This window comes from Cupressus sempervirens, chromosome 9 (genome assembly GCF_028749045.1).
Source record: "Cupressus sempervirens isolate cs-2001-9-10 chromosome 9, ASM2874904v1, whole genome shotgun sequence".
Taxonomy (NCBI): domain Eukaryota; kingdom Viridiplantae; phylum Streptophyta; class Pinopsida; order Cupressales; family Cupressaceae; genus Cupressus; species Cupressus sempervirens.
The window spans coordinates 443,458,419-443,477,921 of record NC_143126.1 but is presented as its reverse complement, the minus strand read 5'-3'; the positions used below and the strand labels follow the sequence as shown (position 1 = coordinate 443,477,921).

Sequence of the window (19,503 nt, the reverse complement as noted above, 5' to 3'; positions counted from 1 at the left end):
CAGAATTCAGACAACCTCCTAATTTCTCTTGTTGATATTCCCCACTGCTATCCCCAACACTATCACTGCGCTCTTGCTAACATTGCAAGACCATTTTCTATCACCGCAAATGCTTCTACAACTTGTGTTTCTCTCTTCTATTTTGTTCTACAAATGCCTCCCTTGACCCCCTTTTATACTACCTAACAAAGAGGTTTCTAGTTGCTTCTTAATCAAGACAACCTAACCAAGAAGTTTCTAGTTCCTTCTTGATAACAACCTAATTAAGAAGTTTCTAATTGCTTCTCTATTAAAACAACCTAACCAATAGGTTACTAGTTGCTTCTATAAGGAGTCAATCAATTAACAAATATTTTCTAATTAATCACATATGGACTTCTAGGGGCAAGGGACTTTTGGTATAGGTAAATAGAAAATTACCTTTACAAATATGTATTTATATCCATTTATATAGTACATACTAAATTTGTTTTCCCATAGGTATCAATGACAACACAGAGATTCCACACATATCCATCAATGGGTTCATTTGGCTTCCTAATGCAGCAAATTTTGACAAATTGGATTGGAATAATCAACAATTTGTTGAATATGCAATTGAATATGTTGATAAGTATGTCTCCACGTGGAACCCATAGACCTTTGAATGTAGGAATCAAGTAATTCATCGTTCACCAATAGATGATCCTTGCTTATTGCAAACAAGGGAGATTTTGACAAGAAACCTTCTTGATGATTACATTGAACTAGTTAATAAGGTCCAACGATATACGAAATGCACATCACAAACTTGTCTTTGAAGGAAGCAAACAAGTATGGTTTGTCGATACAAAGCCCCTTGGCTAACACAAGACAAATCAAACATCTCTTTTGTAGAAAATGGTCACCCAAAAAATAGTACCACCAAAAATGATGGCCACCTCAACCTACACAACCCATCAATTCTGTCCATTTGGAGAGCCAATGTAGATTGTCAACCAGTTTTATCAATACATGCAGTTCTCAAATATATAGCAAAGTATGCCTCAAAATCATAACACAAATTTGAAACATATCATTCAATGCTATCTCGTATATCCACCAATTGTGCATCTGATAGACCAACAACAATTGTATATAGGAAAATGTTGATTGACTCACTTGTTGAAAGATGCATTGCAGCTCAAGAAACACCCCACCTCCTACTCAAATTGTCCCTATCCATTTGTAGCAGGACATTTTCCCCCCTTTCTATACATAAAAATATTGCGGACTGTATTTCCATTTCCCCCACATCCACAACAATATCTCCAAGTTATATTGACCTATACATGTCTCGACCTCCACACCTGGAAACAATGTCACTTCTTGAGGCAACTAAAAAATGGTCTTAGGAAACAACGATCTAAAAAAGGAAATTGTTTGAGTTTCTCCAAGATTCACCATAGTCCCTGCAAGGAATGACACATCATTCTATACATTCTATTGGACATAACTAATGTTGTACTGCCCTTTTTGAAACATTCAACAAGATGTAGGAAATACAAAAGAAGACATCATACAACATTGGGAAAGCTTTAAGACCATGTATAGTCCATGGCATGTACAAAGATCAAATGCAATATCAACAAAAGAAGATGTTCCAGAAAGTCCAGTTATGGAGACACACCTTATAGAAGAAGATAATCATGATGAATAATAGGTCCTTTCTAGATTACAACTAGGACAACCTATTCACATTGATGAACTAAACATGCTTGGTCGACACAACATTGATATCAGCCATGATTGGGGAGAATCTCACAGTAATATCTTTGAAGAAGTTCTAGCGACTTCCTTCATTGACTCCAATCGACAAACATTTCATGTAGCCCATGATACTTATGAAAATATGGAATACACTCTATCACTAGAGCAAAACATGGCTAATGATATAGTTGCTTCTCATGCACAAGCAATCATGCTGCAATATCCACTAAAAATGATTGTTCAAGGGACAACGTGAACAAGAAAATCTCACTTGATTAAATGCATCAAAAACACGGTAATGATATCAACACCAAATGTGTCATCACCACTTCTTCTCCTTGCACCAATAGGGGTAGAAACATTCAATATTCAAGCATCCACAATTCATTCAACACTTCAAATTCCAATTAGAGAATGCTGCCAATGCAAGGTCAATCACTTACATCTTTCCAACAAGCTATGAACTTCATTCAATACATTCTAATTGATAAAATGAGTTTCATTGGGCCAAAGCCAATGAAAAATTTGACAGACAATTTTTTGAAGCATTTCGATGGCAAAACAATATCCCATTTGGAGGGCGTTCAATGATTCTATTTTGTGATTTGGGCCAATTATCACCAGTGAAAGACATTCCAATGTATGCCTCAACATCTTATGGGGGGACACTATGTCGCAACTTTTACACAATTATTACTTTGCATAAACTTTTTCGCCAAAGTGGGGGAGACGATGCTCAAGTAAGCTTTTGTTTGCTTTTGTCAATCTTAAGGAATGCAAAACCAACAATTGTTGACTGAAATCTTCTAATGACAAGATCAAGCTCCTTACTAACTTCTGAACAACAATCCATTTTCCTCCATTCTACACACTTATTTGTCACAAATGAAATGGTATTATTACATAATAAACAAATGTTAGTATCTTCAACAATGCCAGTTGCCCTTTGCATTGTAGAACAACCTAGAGGTTCTACAATTTCAGATGAGGCTGATGAATAACTAGAGTCAAAGATACTTCCATGTATTAGGCAAGAAGTCATGTTAGCCTCCAATTTGTGGGTAGAAGTAGGCCTTGTTAATGGTGCACTTGGACAAGTACAAAAAATTGTTTATGTAGCCACTAAGAAACTACCATAATTCCCACTCTTTGTTGTTGTCCACTTCAGAAATTACACAAGCCCACCATGAGACCTAAATCACCCAAAGGATGTGCCAATGACACCATTGAGTCATGGACTTCATCGACAAATTCCTCTTAAAATGGTATGGGCATTGACCACACACAAAGCACAAGGACTTACATTGCAACATGCCACAATTGACATTGACAACATTGATTGTCGAGGTCTAACTTTCACAACAACTTCAAGAGTCAAAGAGCTTTCTTCCTTGCGCATACAAGCCATTTTCACATTTGACAGGTATGCACCTATGCAAACAAATCCATCAATTGCTCGACGAATAAATGAGGAGCCATGTTTACTTCAACTCTCCATTAAAGCATCATATTCATCATAATTATATAATCATGTATCTACATTCAAATTGTCTTCATCCACATCAACTATATATGAACATCAACTTCTATATTTCACAAGTTATTATGATTTTTCTTCAACATGTTTTATATGACACAATGTCACCTAATTCTATTTCCTTCTTCTAAAAGTTACGTATAGGTTAAAATAAATTCTTCCAATAGTTCACATTGGAACCAACATAGACAAATTGAAGATTCACACAATATTTGTAACAATTTTAGTATAACATTTTCCTAATTTGTACTTTTCATTTATCAAGTAAATTAGGCTTCCTCATGTTATTCTATTAATTGTATTTCACATTCAAATTTCAACTGATATAATATTTATTGATTTTTCAAAAAAGAAATTCAACATCTGAGATATCTTATTTAAGTTCCATAATTTTATTAGTGCACTCTTCGAAAGTGTCAATTGCATATTATTTAATTTAATGCCTTCAACATAGAATGCAAACTCATCGTGACAATGTACTTTAAATTTTCTTATATATTATTTACTATCAACTTAACTTTTGCACCTCCTTTTGATAAAAATACTAGTAACTTAAAATCTTGTTTATAGTAAAAAACTCATTTACAACACAACCATTGTGAGTGAGGTCTTGTTCCAATCTACTACTTTCACCAATCACCAATCACTTACCTTGGGGTCCCATTGGGGGGGGGCTTGGGCTCTATATTTAAGGCGCTGGAGGTCCCATGATAATATTTTGAGGGGGCTAAAGCTTAATTTGGAATCTTTTCCTAGTAACTAGGAGCCCCTACTTTTTAGTTGAGTGGATGCAAAAGGGGGGCGCTGGAAATAGCCCCTACTGTTTAGGGAAGAATTTTGCCACTTGGCAAGAACCTACCCTTCATTTTCCCTCCAAATTGAAATCATCCTGCCAAAAATTCTAAAAACAACAATTTATATTTTTAATATGTCCTTCAATTTAGGCGCTAATTTTTTAAAACAGATTTATATGTAATGCCATGAGACCGCTCGCCTTTAAATGTTCCTAAAAAAGCTCAGCAACATCCGCTCTATTTTTAAGCAAGCGGGTGCCCATGAGACCCAGCCTTATACGAAGAAGAAAAGAAGGAAAAAAAATTTACTCCAACATTTATAACCCTAAATTTCGGTCTATTTTTAATCACATAGACAATAAAATTTTGGTTTGATTTTAAGAGAATTGTGCGATAAGAAACGCCCTGGCGTAATCCATGCGAGGATCAAATTTAGGCACCGTTATTCTTCGATTCTTGCGAAAAATTATTGTAGACGTGGCTTACATCGGAGGCACCCCAAGAAGAGAAGATCGCGACCGTTAATCATCCATCTCCCAATGTTATCTCGTTATCGAAACCCTCCTCTCGACCGACGGAGAAAGAAGATCACAGCAAGGGCAGCGGCGCTTTCAGGTTTCTATTAATCCCTGCATGCGTTTTTGAATTGATTATAATTGATCACGGCCTCTTAAAATCTTCCTGTCTATTTTGATGAAATTTTCTTCTCTCTTCTGTTGTATGTTGCTCTACTATGTAGCTAGGGTTTCCTGGGAAAATCTCTTTAATTTTTTTGAAGAATTGTTTTCTTCTCGGTGATTTATCTGAAATTTCTGTAAATGCGATCCGGAGAAAGTTGGAACAGTCGAAAGACGAGAACAATAGGGCAGATAGGATTAATATTGGACATGACAAGTTATAGATAGGAGTAGATTGAAAAATGGTCTGCCCACAAAAAAATAGAGCAATTTGCTTTGTTAGCTGCTTTGTTTGAAATTAATCTCAGGATTTGTTAAACCCTCTTCGTTTTGAAATTTGCGAAAGAGTCTGGATAATGCAATGAATAAAGTTTTGGTCTCATGGCTGGGTACTACTGAATTTTTTCTGTGAATGCTGAGAAAATACTACAGCCCCTTACAAATGGGTGGTGCCATGAATTTCAAAGGAACTTCTATTGGTAAAATATTAGCTGACAGTTTTTAGGAAACATGTGGCTCCATGTTTTGTTTGGAGATTGTAATGTTATAAAGGAAAAATTTATATGCAAGATTATGGGACATCTGCTAGCGGGATCTAAATATATGCTTTGAAATGATAGTGTGTAAATCAAAACTTATAATTGATGTGGGCAATATACAGCGTAGCTCAACATTTTGCTGGCGAATGTTTGAGAGGAACAAGTTACAGAGTTAGATTTTTTCTTCAATAAAATTTCAATTAAGACAATAACAGTTGTCTCTTCATTACATGTGAACTTTCTCTCCATGATTTTAGAACCTGAAACCCTTCACGGGATCAGTTAAATTTTTTTAATTGATGCATACATGACAAATGATTTGTTTCTTAATTTCAGTTACAAATTAGTTATACCTTTTGCAGTTTTTTAAGTAGAGCAGTGTGGTAGAATAGTGCCGGACTAACATCACATGTTTGACACAATTGCAATGAACAACAGTCCTCAGAGGAAATTATTAACCAGTGTTACCCCAGTTCAAAAGACAACCACTTCTGGGAGAGAGATCTTTGGGATATGGGGATGTGACACCGATGCTGCCTCCAATGTCATCAACCAAGGGCAATTGTCCCTTGGATGCTCTGCAGAATAAGGGGCCTCTCTTGGATATACCCCAAATATGGAACAGATGGGGATGCTACGATGTCCTTCAAAAAACTGCCCGGGTTTTTAAAAAATAAATAAATCTGTTAAGTATTTATTATGGTCTGAATGGGCTGTGAATCTCTGTGTGGTGATAACCACTTTTCCAATTCTGAAGTTCTCTTTGACGTCTGTTCTTTCGCGTGTCTGTTTAATCTCTGTTCAGCGTTTTTGAATTGCTGTAAGTTACCTTAATTTGCCCAAATCTCTGTCAGGAGTGAATTCGGGATAGTTTAAGTGCACTCCTAGCTTTATGGATTGCCCTCCAAGCTTGTCTGATCCAATCTGCACTTCTCTTGTCTGGAAATTTGTGTGACATTAGGGAACGATGGCATTTTTGAAAATGCATAAAGTAGTTGTTATTTGTACTGAATGAATGCTCTCATATATATAATTATATTGTATATTTGAATCTTTAAATGCATCTTAAATATTTTTGGCTTTCTGTTTTCGATGTTTATAATTGTAAATATTTTATTATTTTTAATTAGTAATAATTAATCTATATAAACACAAGTCATATATTATACATTATAATTCATAACAATAGTTTATTATTAATGTAGATATGAGATGTGCTTCTATACCCCAGTTGTCTACAAAATTTTAGAGTACTCTTCGCGGGTTATGGAATATGATATATAATTTCATATAAATAATTATGAGGGAACTCTCCTATAAATACATGTCTTTGTTGTCTATCCTTGAAACTGATACCTTTTGCTAAAATTGCATGGAACTATTATAAAAACAAAGAGTCAAGCTTAAAAGCTAATAAACCTATTTGGCTGTACATAATTCATCCAATTAGTACTATAGTGGAGGATAGGAACCCTAAGAAAAACATATAAGAGAGCGACCAACTTACAGGGAAGAAGGCCTAGGAATATCCATGGTTCATTTTTTAATCTTCTTTACACTAGGCTCCTTGAGATCTTTGCGGTGGCCCAGATGGTATAGAACTTGGAAATAGATGATAATTGTGAAAAGGTACATTATATCTATGCAAACATCCTATATGATAACCTTGGGATTAAGATTAGCCACAAAAAAGGATTAAGATTAGCCACAAAAAAGGGTGAAATATACCGTTATGAGAATTATCTGTTCATTGTCCTTGGACAATAAGTGATGTGTCATCCTAGGATACTGTCTTTGTTTGGTTGGAAGCACAAAGCTGCCTTTCTTGTCTCATTGGCATCTTGATATTGAGCTCAGAGCTTAGAAAACCTCATGAACATGTATGGTTCTTCTCATAATCCATACCAAGATAACTAAATAAGAAACACAAGCTCCTAATTCCCCACAAGGGTATCAATCATGGAAGCTCTAGTTCTTTGGTATCCTTGATTTGCTGGACCTTCCTTTCCTAGAATTTCTTTCTCAAAGGAAGCTAATGTTAATTTTGGAATATTAAAAGTTTATTGTAGGTGTCTTTCTCAATTTGCTTTACTGGAAGGGGATTTGGACCAACTTAAGTCCTCTTCATTTTACATGTTTAGAGATGCTTAGCACTTTATCTTCCCATGCTTCAAGAGCAAAATTGTTAATGTTTAATAGCTTTAGTTGAATAAAACATAAGATGTAAAACATAAAGATCAACTTTTTGATATATATATATATATATATATATATATATATATATATATATAATCATATGATAAATATTATAAATCAAAGTTCATATATATCTTTATATATCTATATATATCTATATATATATTCACATTCATATAATTGTCATGTCCATCAAATATCAAATGTCTTCTAGGTGATCATGCAAGTTAGTACTCGTCCTAAGGCTCATACTATGATCAAGTGCATTGCACATGATTGGTCAGAGTTGACGAGGTATATTGTGTCTACATTATGCATGTTATAAAGGCAAGCTTTTACCTGCTTGTGATTGGGAGTACATTGGACATACCACATGCCATGATGATATGTTGCGTTGACCAGTCTTGCTTTGGTATTAATTGATTTAACCAATCCGTCTTTGTTAAGAGGTACTATGTGTGCCAACGGGGATCCACGTCCTCTAAAGGATGCCTCCATTCATAGTGCATCTTGAATATCCGTGAGTCCACCTATTCATTTAGATATAAATAACAAACATTCAAATTTGCAAATTCAATCGAACACATTTGAATATCGCCTTATCTGTCTTTTAGTACTGGTTGGCAACTCTCACATTTATCAGGTTGGAACTTACACATCAAGTGGGTGGGCCCATTAATTTGCAGCTATCAAGTCTGGATAAAATACTAGCAAGGTCTCATAGTATAATGATTTAATCACAATTAATATTTGTATTGATTGGACATATATGTATATATATAACCTCTTTATATATAAATATGCAAAAGGCTTAAGAACTCTTATAATAACTTTAGTTAATTAAAATAAATCTGATCACCAAAACTTTTACATGGTATCAAAGCGAATTTAAGAGATGCTCATGATCAGATTTATTCATCCAACGCTTTCAAATATTCTTGAATTCCTTATCTATAAAAATGGTAAGCGATATGAAGGTAGAGGATAGACTTGATGATGACTTAAATTACGTTGGGTGGAAATTATGAATGAAGTTAATCCTAAAAAGAGAATGACCTAAAGCAATTTATTGAAGAATCTGACCAACCATTAGAGGGAAGTGATGAATTGAATAAATGGGAGAAGGATAACACTAGAGCCATGAAATTGATTGTGGACGGTGTTAAGGATCATCTATTTCCTATTATCTCAAGAAATGTCTGAGATAAACAATACCACTAGAATTCTAACCCCGATAGACAATCTTTCCAATATTAAGATGGACAAAGGAGAATTTGTCACTTCATGTTTCATGAGGATAACATAACCAAGGAACCAACTTTTTACAATTGGTCACATCTATGATGACAAAGAATTAGCCATGATTGCTTGAAAGGGACTGCCACCATCATGGAAAACTATAAGACGAGTATGTGCTTGATCCAAGCTTCCTAAACTTTCTTGACTAAAGGCTGACTGCATACAAAAGGAGTGCATGTTAACATCTCAAGATGATACTTCTACTGGAGGTGATAGTCAGGTTCTCACAACCCAAGTTGATAAAAGGAAGAAATTTAAATTCAAAGGGAAAAGGAAACCAAAATATTACCCTAAAATATAGTGCTTTAGATGTGACAACTTTGGTCACCCAGCATTTCAATGCCTTGATAGACTGAAACATCAAGCATCCTTTGACAAAGTCAGCAATCTAGATATAAATTTAGAAAGATGTCCATTTTAAAGAACTTCAGATATCCCTAATACATGTAAAACATTGGATTAAGAGGGAGTTCTCTATCATCTTCATGAAATTGCAAAATCAATCTGAAATGTTTTTTGAATTTGGCTTGATAACAATTTCTAATATAAGAGTCTTAGAATACCAACTTATTGTAATATATATTGACATATATATCTAACCTTAAATTTACATTTATTTGTTTATACATACTATTAAAGTGTTATGTATCTTGATCTTCTGAGAATGTTATTGCAGGAAGAGGTAGATTGAGATTCAAAGGGAGACTGGCATTTCATTAGAGGTAACCTTGGAAGATAAGAAACAAATAGATGATATTATTCAATCAACCTTTGATGATCTCAAACATATTGATTCGGAGGAAGTAAACCATGTTTAGATGGATTCTCCAGTGATTAATAAATTGTAGCAGTCAAGAGGACTGTAATTCATGATCATATCTCATGACTATGTGATTTTAATGGTCCTACCCCCTGTGTACATCATGAGGAAGTGATGACTTTCAAATGATGTCACTTGTATTTTGTGGAAGTTATTGAAAGGTGACAATCTTATAATAACTTAATTCTCTATTATGATGGATATCTTACGATGTCTATGTAGATCATGATAGATTTTACTTGCATGTGGATGTCTATATGGTAAGAATTATGAGAATGTGTGTGCACATACCTTATAATTAAGTTTTGAATATACGGTGAATATTATTGATGTTCTGGAAAACCATTACTCACAGTACTTGGTGAACATCTTAACATTTTGGAACACCATTACTCAAAAGAGTATTTGGTGAATATCATTTGTTGATATTTTGGGAGGCCAATACTCATGATATCAGATGTGATATCAAAACTTTAGAGAATTTTGTGAATACCATTTGTCAATATTTTAGGAGACCAATACTCATAAATATTAGATGTGATACCAAAACCTTTTGAGTATTTGGTTAATATCGAATGTTGATATTCTAGGAGACCAATATTGTGATATCGAAACAAATGGTGGAAATCCTTTGAGACATCAAATGGGATATTCTTAAAATTGTTATTTGTAATATTACATTGAAGTAATATTTATCCTTGTGTTTATCCTTCATAGCTAAGAGGGAATGTTAATTTTTTATAGCTTTAGTCATTTACATACATACATACATACATACATACATATATATATAATCATATGATAAACAAAGGTTTTATATATATATATTCGCATTCATATAACTGTCATGTCCATCGAATATCAAATGTCTTCTAGGCGATCATGCAGGTTAGTACTCGGCTTGAGGCTCATACGATGATCGAACGTGTTGCACGTGATTGTCATGTTAGAGGTGACGAGGTATGTGGTATTTGCACCAGACATGTTCTAAAGGCAAGCCTTTACCTGCTTGTGATTGGGAGTACATCAGATGTACTACATGCCATGATGATATTCTGTGTTGACCAGACATGTTTTGGTATTAATCGTGATTGATTTACTTATCCACCAATCTGTGTTTGTTAAGAGACACTGTGTGCCAATAGGGATCCACGTCCTCTACAGGATGCCTCCATTAATATCGTATCTTGAATATATGTGACTGAGTCATGTCGTCCCTATTCATTCAGATATAAATAACATTCAAATATGCAAATGCAATCAAACACAATTTGAATATTGCATTATCTGTCTCAGAGTACTGGTCGGCAGCACCTTCACATCTGTCAGGTTGGAACTTACACATCAAGTGGGTGGGCCCATAATCTGCAGTCTATCAAGTCTGGATAAAAAACTAACAAGGTCTCATAGTATAATGATTTAATGACAAATAATATATGTATTGATTGGACATATTTGTATTTATATAACCTTTATATATAAATCTGAAAAAGGCTTAAGAACTCTTATAATAGCTTCAGCTAAATAAAATAAATCTGGTTACCAAAACTTCAACAAAAATGACAAAAAGCAGGTTGGGAATTCCCAACCCTTGCTTTCAAACTAATTCCATTGTCACATATTGTCCGAACACGGGGCATGCCATCGTGTATCGTTATGAGGGAGTTAGCCAAAGCATCCTCAAGCAGCAGCTCTCAATAATAACTGCAATGGATGAGTGGAGAAATATTAAGCTTAAAGAAGAGGGTAAGCTATTAGATAGTTTGGAGGGACTAGTCTGCATGAGCATTTTGGCTTCTAATAAATCTTTGATATACTGCTCCTCTGCACTATTCACATGCAGGGGGTTGTTGGCAACATTATCACTCTTTCGGTTTTTATGTTTTAGTATTTAATTTCTTAAAACCACCACCTATAAGAAGATTCTCTTTAAGGATCCTACTCATGACTCATTTTCAAATCTTCTAAAGATTTGTGTACATCTCTGCATGATAATTTGGGAAATCTTTCTGCCCTTTTGAAGAGCTGCAACGTAGAGAGCTAGCCATCTTCAGTCTGTCTAAAACTGCTTAAGCTTCTGATTCATTTTCGATTTCGCTTCCAAAAAAAGAAAACAACTAATATAATCAAGGGATTTGGGGATTTCACCATCATATTGGCTCCTGCAGAACCTTTGTTGCCTTTAGTCGCTCCATCAATTTTTCACATGAAGACCCCTCTTGAGGAGGCTTCCAAGAACTACCTTTATGCTTTGAAAATTTTACCATAACCTTATAAACTGGTAAGAAAAATATTATACTGGAAGAAAGAATTTAAGTTAAGAGATAAAATATAAGAAACATATTAAATTAAAAAAATTAATAACATTTAAAGATTTCATAAAACAATACTCTCTATTTCTCCCAGTCCCCTCCCTCCCTCTATTTATAATTTTTTAAGAGATTGTGTGTGTGCGAGCTTGCACATGTAGACACACATATATACATAAGTTTTTTGAATTTTTTCTTCTATTGTGTTGCCATCTTTACTTTTTTCTCATTTCTGCTAGCATGGATTATCACTATACCTCAATTCTTAGAACCTTCAATTTTTTTTCCTACTCAATCTGGATATGTTAGCATTGAACAGGTCAGGAGTGGTCTTTGATGCATTTTTAAACTAGTCTTGGGACATGGCAGCTTAATAAGCTGCATGATAGGTCTGGGTTAAGTTTTGGGTCAATTTTTGTAATATACATCTGACACGTGTTCGCCAAAGTTTTGCTCAAGGTGATAAGGGAATACTGGGCCTGGATTATTTTGTTGTTATTAGTGTGTTGTCACTGCTATTCAACAACCTGAAATTTCTGGGTATCATAGCAGTGACTACCATAATATTCCTTACAGGCATAATTGAGAAGAATGTGGAGCAATTGGCAGAAATGTTGTGTCATTAACTCAAAACCTCAAAGGTAGTGCATGCAAATTTTTTGCTTTATATTTTAAAAAGATCACCATACATTTGCTTCCAAAGCTAACACATCTGTTTTCAGTAGAAAATATTACTGTGATTCAGTAAGACTCTAAAACCTTTATGAGAACACCTGTACATAAAAAAGGAAATGTCACTACTTTGCTTTAATTTTTTATTTTAGCAGTATGCTTTAATTTCTGGGTATCATAGCGGTGACTACCATAATATTCCTAACAGGCGTAATTGAGAAGAATGTGAAGCAATTAGCAGAATTTTTTTTTTCCTACTCAATCTGGATATGTTAGCATTGAACACCTGTGAGGAGTGGTCTTTGATGCATTGTTAAACTAGTCTTGGGACATGGCAGCTTAATAAGCTGCATGATAGGTCTGGGTTAAGTTTTGGGCCAATTTTTGTAATATACAACATCTGACAAGTGTTCGCTAAAGTTTTGCTTAAGGTGATAAGGGAATACTGGGCCTGGATTATTTTGTTGTTATTAGTGTGTTGTCACTGCTATTCAACAACCTGAAATTTCTGGGTATCATAGCGGTGACTACCATAATATTCCTTACAGGTGTAATTGAGAAGAATGTGGAGCAATTGGCAGAAATGTTGTCTCATTAACTCAAAACCTCAAAGCTAGTGCATGCAAATTTTGTGCTTCATATTTTAAAAAGATCACCATACATTTGCTTCCAAAGCTAACACATCTGTTTTCAGTAGAAAATATTACTGTGATTCAGTAAGACTCTAAAACCTTTTATGAGGACACCTGTACATAAAAAAGGAAATGTCACTACTTTGCTTTAATTTTTAATTTTAGTAGTATGCTTTAATTTCTGGGTATCATAGTGGTGACTACCATAATATTCCTAACAGGCGTAATTGAGAAGAATGTGGAGCAATTGGCAGAAATGTTGTCTCGTTAACTCAAAACCTCAAAGTTAGTGCATGCAAATTTTGTGCTATATATTTTAAAAAGATCACCATACATTTGCTTCCAAAGCTAACACACCTGTTTTCTGTAGAAAATATTACTGTGATTCAGTAAGACTCTAAAACCTTTTATGAGGACACCTGTACATAAAAAAGGAAATGTCACTACTTTGCTTTAATTTTTTTATTTTGGCAGTATGCTTTTTATTTGATATTTTTATGTGCAAGAAACACAAAGTTTCATGTTCCATGTTTTAAAGATTTTTAACATCCTGTCACGATTTTGTAGTTTTAATGCACATAAAACTACACATTTTCAATGCACTTCAGGAAATCCGTTTCGAAGATATGTCAAGGTTAAATTCAATATTCGACTTTTCTAGGCAAGTAATATGTTGAGATCAGCTATCAGTGATGTTTTGAGTAAAGTAATGATTCTAATCATTTTTTGTGGGATGTGGTTTGCAATTTTGACATTGAACTGCTGTTTTGCTTTTCACTAATTTGACTTGTTTTTCTTCTCCATCGTGTGGTTCTGATGTATATTTCTCAATAGGAAATAGCCTTAGGCTCTTAATGGTTTTGTATGCAGATCCCAATTTGTGAAGAGATATCTTAAATTCTTAATAGTTATCTTTGGTGGATTTGTTGGGTCCTTCCATTATTTCAGACATAGACAATTGCAACTAATTCAAGCATAATGTATAAACGAAGATTTTGAATATTTGTGTGCTCTTATGCAGGACAGCCAAGATTGTCTAGAGTACTATTGGTGGAATTTGTGTTTGTTCAAGGGAAGAGGATGTCGATTGTTAAAAAGAAATCTGGTGAAACATTTGATCCGGGTTCTATATTTGCAATGAAAGAAACTTTTGGTAATGTGGATAAGGTGAAACTAGAAGAGAAAGGCTAAGGATATACAGGGTGTTAATGGGGTGTTTTCTTCCAAAATTATAAAAACATCTAGCTGGCTAAATGGACAGAAGCCAAGGGATTGAAAGTGTTATATTTGGGATCTGGACTATATTTATGTATGTATGGTAAATACATGCTAGGATTGCATCGGCAAGGCCTTTCAGCTTGCATCAAATGTGATATAAGTGAAGGTTGTGTACAAGTCAGATCTGAGCAATAGAATTTTCTCAAAGAGATATTATTTACCAGGTTTGTTTGGATCTTCCTCAGATTCCTTTTCAATGCACTACTGTATGTATTAGTTTTTCTAATTTAATGTGAGTGCTATACATCTTTACCAGATTTTTAAAACTTATAAAACCTGTCTACTTATAACTAATTTGTTTTTACTTATTAATCTTTGTTTGGAATACAATGTATTTTAAAATCAAAGAGAAGTAATTTAACATTTTATTGTAATTTTATAGAGTCTGAGATGGGACTCCAAGAATTTCAAGGGAGGTTCTACAAACTAATAAAGTGTAGCAGTGACGCCTTTTATCATACAGGTATTTTTCTTATGTTATTCTCAATTCACTATGAAAGTTTTGGACTCATTTTAGTTTATTTTGTATGTTACGCAAATTAGGTTTCTGCTCTTTTATATTCTTTAATTTAGAAGTGGGCTGTGTTATAAACCCATTTATGCAAATTGTTTAGTTTTAGGATATATTGTTAAAGTTCAGAGACACGCTTCATAATTATTGCAACTCTATTTTATGTGAATGCTCTTATCATTGGCTTCAATTATGTGGCTTAAAACATGCTCAACAAATCAAATAATATGTCGAAAATTCTTCGATAGGCCTCAAGAGTGTAGATTACAACATTGATTATTTATTTATTTTTAGGTAGTGTATCTTAGACAATCAATAAACATGACATGGAAGAAAAGGCACATGACAAAGCACATGATTCATGTAGTTGACCTTACGTGCAAGGATGGAATATTTATATGACAAGTATGGCTATTGCTGCATTTTTTAGACATTAGGTGGATGCAATACCATAAGAGTCGAGATGCAAAAAGGCATCTATAATAGAAAGGGTTGCACTAAAATTGATTAGCGTAGAAGTTGAATAGGCGGACAATGGTTTTATAAGGTGGATGGTTGTATTGTTTTAAATGATGCAAGAAGTTAACACTCGTATAGCGAGAACACTTACTATGATATGTAGTATGTAGCATATCATATCCTGTGGTATATGGTATGTAGTATAACATTCACTATGTTGTATGTCGACCTTTTGTATAGAGAAGAAATATAGAAAATCATGTTACCCTTGATATTTAGATGTGGTAAGGCAAGCTTAAGTTTAATGTCTAAAAGATGCCATGCATGCAATAGTATTCTAATACTCTTCGCCAAACATGCAAGGGGGGATGATATATATACTTGTTATAAATGATAGTTACATACACGAAAGTAGTTAGGGAATACTACATTATTTCAAGCTAGTAGATGTGATGCATTATGTCACATTTGATACTTGACAACAAGTTTATGTTGTCTATTTACATTGTTATGAGTGGACTTTCTTTTGCAAAAAAAAATTCAGTACAATAATAGCTACATGATTTGCCTATTTAGCACACTTTCTTATAGGTTTTTAAGAAACATAGGTAAGTTTATTGTCCTCTATTGAGGGTAATTGAGCATGGTTAGTGAAATAAATGGTACTTGCGAATTCCACCCTTCAATAGTGGCATTAAAAGTGATGCTTTGTAAGTTAATATTAGGAATGGAGTAATCTTACAAGAATACCTCGTTTGCCATTAGAGAGTAAAAATGAGTGTAGACTAAGCTTGAAATTCTTTTGAAGTCAAGCTAACATTTATATAATGTTGCAAACATGAAATTTTTAAAGTTTCATGTGCTTGTGCACATGTATGTTTGCAATATTTATTTAAAGCTTTCTATTGGATGATTAGGCAAGTGATTTTTAATTTTCCTCAATTTATATGGTATTACCTCAACACAAGTGCTCCCTATTTGGTATTCAAAGTATTGATTTTAGGGCCCCATGTGAGGGGTCTGTTGAGTGTTTAGTGGGCAAGCCTTATTAAGCAAGATGTGTATATATTCTGAAAATCTTCTCTTGGTATACTTTGAACTAAACAATAAGTTAATAAAACGATGACATTATTCAAAAGACTAGATGTCTTGATATGTTATCCAAGAGTATGAATGGCAACTTTAGGCCAAATGTTATCCACAATGTTTATAAATATGTTACAAGGTTATATGGCTTTGGGTTAGGTTAACAAGGATAGAAGATATTCAAATGTGCACAATTAAGGTGGAAAAACAAGTAACTTGTCACCTTAGGCACGTTATGGTGATGGTGGGAGTTCTCTTGATTGTAAAAGTATTGGTAAATTTTTGTTTAAGGATTTATAGCTTTTGCATTGACAATGTTAGAAACACAACTTCTCTACATCATCTCAAAATTATCAATAAAATTATAAATGATAATAAATACTAAGATTGGTATGAGGGTTGAATCAATTTCATTTGGACTCTTGAGTTTGTTTTATAGGTTATTTTAAACATCAAAGCTGACATGATTGACAAAATTTTGGGAATTATCAATCCCTTGGTTCAAGAGATTCATCACATCATTTAAAAAAACTTTTAGCCAAGTTTGTGAGACACCTAATAGGAAACATGAAACCTTGTAGGGATAATAAAATTATCATCTAGGAAAATAGATGATATAATGCATATAAAAATGTATTAAAAAAACTCTTTAGCATGAGTACATATTCATCAAGTTGATATATTTAAATGGATACTTTGGATGATACCATAATTTTAACTAAAGTATTGAAGTGGTGGTTTGGATTTATCCACAAGTTTCTCTAGTATTTGGAAGTAATTTTTTAGAAAGAAGAGAATATGGAATAGCTAAAATCATTTTGATACCCAAACACATATGAACTTCATATTGTATTTCTAATGTCCTAAACTTCACAGGATTTTATTTGAGGTTGCCTATGTGGATTTTTTAAGATTAATGTCTTATAAATTTTAATCTAAAGATTTATATATCTATCAGATTAGTAGAAACTTTCCCTACTACATTCTCAACAAATATTATGAATGCCCACCACATGGGACAATTATCATTGAACGCCTGAACTTTACATACTACTTTCCCTACTACAATCTAAAATATATTGTGAAGTCCACATGGAGCTTGTGGGCAAAAATCATTGTGGGCTCATTATCACAAACTATAAAACAAAGGAAGATCATGAATGTTTGTTAGTTTGAGCAACCTTCATTAGCTTCAACAACACAAGGATAAGTAAAAATCACGAAATTTTCCTTGTTGACCTTTATACATTAATTTAAACATCCTTACATAGCCAAAACTTGGATAATCTTCATTCATGCTTCTCATTTTTTCTTGATCAATCTAAACTTTTATGTGATACAACTATCTCCTGGCATGAAGGGAGTATAAAATATGTTAGTGTTTTGTGTGAATATATGTTTGCGTATATGTCAACCATTCTCAAGGTTGCATGCCACTGAACAAAATATGTGTTGAATTTTGAATTTGAGCTTATTCAAGTTATTTCATGTCCCATAAGAGATTTGTAATCTCCAACATTGCCTAAACATGATGGGTTTTTTGGGTTATATTAACAAGAAAATATCACGTTTTAGTTACTTATGAACAAGATATGTGGTTCTTTTTACATGTATTAATGATTTCTAAGACATGTTAATGATTTTGGATGTAAGAATTTTATATTTGTCCATAACAAGCATGTTAATGTGTTCTCCCTCTTTTAAATAGGGTTTCATTATTTTGGTTGTCCATTCATGTCAGAACATCAAAAGTTTTGTTAGTAATTGCTAATTGATGTTCACTTGTGAGTAAATTAGATTAGGTTTTTTGGAACAATATTGTTCATTGTGATTTTGTGCAGTGATGTTTTGTTTGTCAACCAAAGGCTATGCAGGCCCTCTTAGTTGGAAGGAGATGACATCTTTAGCCACAGTTAAAAGTGTTTTTGTTTGCTCATGCAACTCTTCTCGGAGGATGACTTATAAGTTGATTGAAATGGAGACGTGGATGTGCATAGAAAGATGTGTTTTGAGCAGTTATCTTATTGCTTAGAACAACGAGAGGTTTTGAGATGAGCATAATCATGTTGAATGTGTTTGATGAAAACACCAAATCATTATTTGAAAGGATACACGTCATGCAATGTCACCATGGGAAACTATTATGTGCATTCTTCAGTTTAGTGCACACGTTGATAAGATTTATTTGAGTTAATTATGTATTTTTACAGTACTAGTTGATATTGAAGAGTCAGAGCAAGTGCAGTGACACTAATCAACAAAAGGAATTGGAGTTCCATCAAAGTACCAGGACATGGAGCGAAATCAATTGCAAGGAAATTAATTGGTGTTGAAATGTGAGCACTATTTTAGTAACATTGAAGGTTGACGCCAAGTGTCTCAGAGCTATAAGTGTGTGCTTGTGTGCTACAATTTTTAGATACACTAAAACCAAGCGTCAAGGTGCAATCACAAATGATAACAAGTCAGGCGACACAAGTTCCAAGGTAGATTGATTGTGACCTTTACTTCTTAATAACAAATTATTGAAATGACAAACATTTGGTAAATTGATTCATGTCTTTGATGTCAAAGCAGATGTGCGACATGGTGTTGATTGCAACAAACTAATCATATTGACATTGAAGCAAATGTCATCACTCGCAACAAATGTTACTTTTTGCTTCGAGGAATATACCTACATTTCTAGAGTCAATACATGTGGACTCATTTTTATAATCCCAATGGCACATACTTTTAAATTTGAAATGATTTATAAATCTTTGAATAATGTTAGAGTAGTTTTCATTGGTAAAGCTCCAATAATTTAAGCTTTTACTTTAATGTAGAATACAATTTTTTAAGGAGGCTATCGTCATCAATGTTTGTGCTTTCTTAATTTGGTAAGGCAAAGTGAAAATAAGTTAAAACCTTTTTTTGCATTCAATATTTATCCTAGGATGAAATGTATTATTTTGTTTCATGAC

At 33.6% G+C, this 19,503-nt stretch overlaps 1 long non-coding RNA gene across 1 annotated transcript; it reads left to right on the top strand.

Moving 5' to 3' along the window:
• Positions 1 to 4,441: 4,441 nt before the first annotated feature.
• On the top strand, positions 4,442 to 19,285 carry LOC149539211 (uncharacterized). Its single transcript, XR_016356193.1, has 5 exons — positions 4,442 to 4,674; positions 14,225 to 14,645; positions 14,864 to 14,944; positions 18,403 to 19,023; positions 19,115 to 19,285. It is a non-coding gene; the product is annotated as an uncharacterized LOC149539211 (long non-coding RNA).
• The last annotated feature ends 218 nt before the right edge of the window (positions 19,286 to 19,503 follow it).